Source organism: Dendroctonus ponderosae, unplaced genomic scaffold, assembly GCF_020466585.1.
Source record: "Dendroctonus ponderosae isolate FM_Combo_2020 unplaced genomic scaffold, Dpon_F_20191213v2 Dpon_F_20191213_1, whole genome shotgun sequence".
NCBI classification, from domain to species: domain Eukaryota; kingdom Metazoa; phylum Arthropoda; class Insecta; order Coleoptera; family Curculionidae; genus Dendroctonus; species Dendroctonus ponderosae.
In genome coordinates this window covers 50,555,122-50,561,931 of record NW_026017110.1, presented here as the reverse complement: position 1 = coordinate 50,561,931, position 6,810 = coordinate 50,555,122, and the positions used below count along the sequence as shown (strand labels likewise).

At 40.6% G+C, this 6,810-nt stretch overlaps 1 long non-coding RNA gene across 1 annotated transcript; it reads right to left on the bottom strand.

Moving 5' to 3' along the window:
* Positions 1-3,162: 3,162 nt before the first annotated feature.
* On the bottom strand, positions 3,163-6,745 carry LOC125505825. The gene is made up of 2 exons (XR_007282449.1): positions 6,425-6,745; positions 3,163-3,576 (listed from the first exon to the last, which is right to left on the bottom strand). It is a non-coding gene; the product is annotated as an uncharacterized LOC125505825 (long non-coding RNA).
* Between the last annotated feature and the right edge of the window lie 65 nt (positions 6,746-6,810).

Genomic DNA, 6,810 nt, shown 5'->3' with positions numbered 1-6,810 from the left:
GGGTCAAGTAGTAGAAATTCAGCCTTTTGTTGATTATGAAACTAGAAAAATTACCGTTAGTCGACATGAACCCAGCGCAAGGGGAGGTCATGACTCTATGACCCCCCCCCCCTGGATCCGCCCATCATTGGCAGGAGATCTTTTTGGTTTGCCCAGCAGCGGCTGGAGGATAAAAATTAATCCCAGTGTTCCGTGACACTGGGTAGTGTTGGATTTCTACCAACTAAAAACCCCCGTTTTTCCTCTCTGAAAACTTCAAGTTTTCGGGAGTTATCCTTTAAAACTTGCTTGCTATCTGCTAGTATGGGCAGCTTACTAATTTAACACAAGCACTACACAACACTACTTCTGTCACACTATTTTTTCACACTTACAGCGCTTTGCAGTTAACTGCTTTACCTATTGCCCTGTTGGGCCATCTGGTGCCTGGGCCTCTTTTTCCTGCGCCCATCATCCTCTGGTGCGTAATATACGGCATTTCGTAGCTCAAGAAAGGGGTGGTTTTCGGCTTTTTGAAAGGTCGAGGCAGCTTGCCGTTGCAGAAAAGATCTCAGTGGCTCTCACTCCAGGTCCCTATAAATTTGACTATTACGTACAAACCAGGGAGTATCGATGGCCATCCGCAGAAGTTTATTTTCTGTGACCTGAAGCTGTCTCAGGTAGGTATGAATGTCCTTCTGCAAATGTAACTGTCAATTAACTGGCACATTTTCTCACTAATACCTGTTTCCATCATTTTATAGATGAGTCCCTGTCTCCACACTCTGTTGAAAGCTCTTTCGACGTCCAGCGCTAGGATGCCAGTTGTCCTCTTTTGGTTCATCTCCTTGGCGCACCCTTCCATAATCCTGAGCAGCTGAAGTTCAGTGGAGTGTTTACCACGGAACTCAAACTGCTCAGTCGGCAGAACGTCAGGCTTTCTCGTTTCCCTCGTAAGCCTACGCAAGATAACTCTTTCCGCTATCTTGGCAAGGCTGGACAACAGAGTGATGGGCCTGTAGTTCTGAGGGAAAGTCCTGTTCTTCTTGGGCTTCGGGAGAATAATGACATCTGAGCGTTTCCAGATGCGTAGGAAGTGTCCAGTTCTGAAAATGGCATTAATGAGCTTTGTTACAGCTACCAGCCTCTTTCTCGGCAGGTTCTTAAGTATCTTGTTGGTGATTCCGTCTCTTCCAGGGGCCTTCATCGTCCTTGAGTGCCTGATGATATCTGCCACTTCGCCTGGTGAGGTTGGCGAGATGCAACTGTTCACCTCTTTTGCCCGGAGTTTCCGAACGGCTCGTCTGACAGCAGTTTCGTGCTCGTCGTCTTCATCTGGGTGAGTGTTCTCCCTGGCCTCTCTCTCGATCGTATCTGCAAAAGTGTCAGCTTTATCACCGTTAGTATATACCAGACCTTGCACTCCGTGTAAAACTGGTATCTTCGTGTCTTCCTGTCGGAGAGCCTTTTGGATTCTCCAAATACTTTGGTCTTCTGGCCCTATTTCCCGGATGCGACCTTCCCATCTCTGGTTTCGGTGGTCCCTGAGGGCTTCCTTCAGGATCTGGACCTGATGGTTCAAGGCGATCCTGTTTTCTTCTGTGGGCTGCTTTCTGTACATCCTGCGCAGCCTCCTCTGGTTGGTGATTTTCCTGCGAAGGTTTGCTGGTAGTTCCTCACGGGCTACCAGTACCTCCGCAGTCACCGAACTTCTGGCGTGTGCTTGCAGGATTGTCTCACCGAGTCTTCTTGCCGCTCCCCCTGGTCTGGTTCTCGTCGTCGCTTATATAGATTTCTTCAGGTAACCCAGAGGGTTCTCGAAATCTCCAGAACAGGCGCGAAACTTCCCGCTTGTCAGTGTCATATTTGTCAGGAAATGGGGCCCAAATGGGGCTCCCACTTACTGAAATACCATGAATTTCGATCCCCCCATTCCAAACGTGAGTACCCCAGGCCATTCCCGTTACAATATAATAAATTAGGGCAAATGAGAGTATAAAATTTCACTAAATTATGAGTGTTAATCTGGCGCCAGTCGAGTGCTACCTCAACATCGATAAGGCCCCATATGGGTTTTTCCAGTTGATTTTCTTTTGTTGTTTGTGCACGAAATCATAAACTGTTTGTTCCTTGGCCTGGTTGTTTAGCTGAACGTTATGTTTTTGTTTCCCGAATTATTGAGCGAGCCAAAGAGGCGAGAAAGATATAAAAATATTTAATTCCATCAAGCACTTCGTTTCATTACCACCAGCAAACATTCCTGTCGCTCAAATAAAATCTCAAGTGTCCAAATCCCCCAGTAGATTCCCATGTGGCCTCTTAAAGCGCGGAAAATGAGCCGTTCTGACGATGACCCGAGCCAAACAGGCCCTAAACGTCTACCAAGCTTTCTCGACATATTCAGGGGCAAGAGTGTGAGTTCGGGCAATTTTAAGTATGTGAAAACCCAATTTTACAACGGAAGTTGTGCGTCTGTGACCAACATTAACGGTGGATCCACGTTGAATCTGCGAAATATGGAACATCGCTATGAAAAAGTGTCGATGCCGATATCCTGCGAACGAAATCCACAGGATCAGTCCAAAGGTAACCGTCAATGTAGCTGCAAAGTTTCGATAGCAATTCAACCAGCCATCATCTCTCGCAGGTGTGATTGTTTGCTGGCCGCCACGCAAAAAAGTACATAACTGGGCCACATTGAAGCTGATCGTCTGGTTTGCGGCCCAAACCTTGTACTTCCTGTACATCACCGGCATCCTACCCAGTGGCAGCTCGATTCCTTTGAAAAGACCGCCTTGGAGCTTGAAGCAAAAGGCCAAGGTGCCTTTGAAAAAAGATTATGTTATCGAACCGGACTGGGAGTCAATCTAATAAAGCGCTTAAATCTTTGACTAATTCAATTGAGTTCACTCCAASKCGTTTGGGYTTCAGTTTGYYYAGTTGATCGTCATGAAGAAGCAAACKAACARTAAATCGCAGCTAARCAACCAAACGGAGCAAGAAGTAGTGGAACGAGGGACGTTCTCCCGGTGGCTCAGCTCTGAGGAGGGTTTGGAGAACCTCAAACTCTTTGTCTTTATCAACACGCTGCTTTGCTTTGTGCTTGTGTGCTGGCCGCAGATGAAGCAAGTCCTTGACGCCGCTTACTACATCTATTTGGACTTCACAACTCAATAAAACCCGTTGGAGGATGTTCTCTTTATTACGCAGCTTGCTGTTCTTGTGCTTTATGTGCTTCTACACTCTGGGGACGCTCAAGGTGATAGATGAATTCTTCCGAAGCAGATTTAACGAGTATTTAGTTGCGAACCAAAAGCTTGCTAATGGAGTGAGTGAGCAACCTGAAGGTCCGGGCGACTGCCTTTTACGCAGCCATGCAATGGCTATAGTCCAATATTGCTGCCCAGTAATTGGGCTGACTTTGTGCAAGTTTTTCAATATATCACCAAGGTTTTGCTATTTTTAGTGTTTCACTTACCTCAAAGGTATGCAAGTTGCTTCGGGAGCTTCTCTGGTAATTCATTAAACACTATTAGTGCAGGGGCGGATCTAGCTTTCGAGTCAGGTTCAAGTAGTGGTAAATCAGTCTTTTGATGCCTATGAAATTAGAGAAATTCTCGTTAGTCGGTTTTCACAACTGCATTGGAGAACTGGATGTTAATGAGATACAGAGAGCAACAAACCACTCTGTACGAATTTTGAAATGCTTGGAACGCAATGGCCGTCACTTCGAAAATTTATTGTGAATAGTTTAAAAATATTTATTAGGCACCTTTTTTTAATTCTCAGTTAGGCGTTTGCTTATGTAACTAATGAAACGTGTTTCAATCCAGTTTTATGTCGTAAATAATTAAATTGTCTTATATTCGCACAAACTTCTTTACATTCATTTGTTTTAAATTAGGAAACACTTCGTTAAATTTTCTGCATGTCCTTGCAACAATTTGGTCACATTGTCCGTGAAGAATAAATAGGTTCATTAAAACTTCGTTTGAATAATGTTTTCTCTCCATTTTGTATAAAAAGCGTACAGAAGCTGTATTTATAACTAAGCTGGTTTGAAGAATTGCAAAATCCTCAACTACATTTTATGACATTTCATGGCTATTTTGATAAATACGTCGACATATTAAAATTTTTGCAAAATTGTCCATTTATTTCGGAAATTTGACACTTTAGGTATAGAAACATGATATATCGTTTCACAGGGAATTTAACGGTCTTGCCGTATTTGAACTAATATTCAGGGTGTTCTATTAGAAAAAATGTAATTGGAGCAATTTTTATCTCTAAACAAAAGGTCAGTATTTTCAATACATCCTGTATAATTTGGAACAAATTGCTGTACGCCGGGCTCAAGCATACGGTTTTCCTAACCCAGCACTAAAATTTTAAATTTCCAGGTTTCAATATCGCTTTGTAATATACATACAAGTACAGATTACAGATTACAAAAATACCTTGGGGCTACGTTTCGATTAAAAATAATGAATTTTATTTAATATTTCGGAAACCGCTTTAGATAGATATACGAATCGTTATGCAAAAATAATCATATCTATATGGTCAATCTAACCATGCAATAATATACAGGGTGTCTCATTTAAAATATCAAAGTTGTATGTACTTTTCGGCATAAGGGACACCCTCGCATTGCTGAAAATATTTTAGGCCGATAGAGCATATCTGATGACTTCGTTGTACAAATTTGCAGATAGATCGGGCATCGTATTCTCCATCTAATACGCCATCGACCGTGAATCACCCTGTATAGTATAGAAAGGATTATTTTTTCAGTCGAAGTCGAAAATAAAATGTGAAGTTTTCTACCGAAAAAACGTATGCTTATCGGCCGTAGCAAAAATCACGCAAATCATTTTTTTTCCTATGCGGCCACGACTGAAAATTTTCCGGAAAATGTCTGCAAAAAAGTGCGTGAATGTGAAAGCGATCGAAAGATTGCGGGCACGCCACTGTGGAGTTCAAAAAAGTTAGTACGAATTCACTGATTCCAAAGCTGATGCTAACGTTCGAAAAAAAATCGACCCTCTTCAACGTTTCAATTCGCTTGAACTTTAGGCTTGGGTAACTTTAGGCTTAAGAAGTTCAGTTGCGCTTTTGAGTTGTTGCCGCTCTGAGAGTTAATGAGCTAAAACTCATGGCCGATGATGGAATTTTAACCCCTAACAAAAAAGCCATCAACATATTGTTTTTGGGTACACGTTTGCTTGAAACCATTTGGTCTAAAACAGGAAAATCCAGAGATCTCGGAGAAATTTCAGAGCGATGAGGGTGACGAGGTTTCCAAATATTGATTATATGCTTTTGCTTTGGCTAATCGTTTTTTGCGAATACCAAAATTTTATTGAAAAAAATAAGATAACGTTGTTTCGATTTTGTCCCAAATTCAAAGGTAAAACGGGTATTCGAAAAACACGATAAAGCAGACCAAACTGTAAAGGCAACGAATTTTCTTGTAAATTCATCTTTTAACTTTTTTGCATAAAATATTCTCAGTTTGCCAGTATTTTACAGTAAAACATTAGGAGAAAACGCGTTGTTTTGTTTTGCTTAGAAATATTGAAATAAAAGTGAAGAAACCGGAATTTAAATAAACCAAATTATTCACAGCGACAAAAGTGACGAGTTTTCCGAATAATTGATAATAAACTTTCACTTGTTCTGTTCATTTCATATTCCAGATCGTCAATATTTTTAAGTAAAACTCAAAAAAAAAATAAAATAAAGCGTTTTTGAGTAGAAAGCAAAGCAAACAAATTTTCAGTCAAAACTAAAAAACCTCATTTTTTTAACAAACTCTACAGTCTTCAGAGGAATGGAATTGACAATTTTTCCAAATAATTTATTATAAATTTTTGTTTATTCAGTTCGTTTATTGATAGAAAATTATTTGGTCCCAAATTCGAAGCTGGAAAGGGATTTCAAAACTTTTGGCAAAGCGACGAAAGAGGTGCTGGTTCTAATAAATTTAATTCATAACTTTTGGCGAAAAATACCTTAAGATTGTCAGTATTTTTAAGTCAATTTTTAGAAAATTGAGCATTTAGAAAAAGAGTATCCTTGCTAAAACTGGAAAATTCTGAAATTTTGAAGAAACTGATTGCAGAAAATATTACTGAAAAACTTACTTATTATTAATATATGATAAATGGCCCTTAAAATAAATCTGAAAAGTGAAAGAATCATCAACATTTTCCCAGCAACGGAACTGAGTTACTGTGCCGGTGCGTTGGGTTGGTGCACAGAGCCATTGCGTTGCACTGCGCCAACTCCTAAAAAATTATTGAGTTATCCAGGCCTACTTGAACTTCAAGTATAAGAATAAGTTTGTTCACTAAAGTGTCGTTTATTAGTCGTAGAGATTGCATGTCCAAATTCGCTTTCGTTCGATTAAGGAATATTTTAGAAACCTAATGAATTTTACCAGCATTGCCCGACAAACAGTTGTTCCAAGTTCAAAATCAGCCTCCGCTTCGATCTGCTTCAAAATTTCAGCAAGTGTTCATTCAAGTGGCTTTTATAAGTCGCAGATACTGCAAGTCCCCATTCGCTTTGGTTTTAATTTTTTTAAATTTAAATTCCCATTTGGCACACTCAAAAGGACCCGAGGCATTTGTTTTCAAATTCACTTTCTTGCTGGTTTTCGAGAAAATGGACTGAATCCAACCAGAACAATCGCCAGCAGTTTGCACTCATTTCCATTGTTTGGCAAGAACTAAGACGGGTCCTGCATAAAGTTTCCAGCAAAACCCGGTTTCATTAGAACAATGCCGTCCATCGGAACCAATTAAGCGCATATCGGCACCCAAA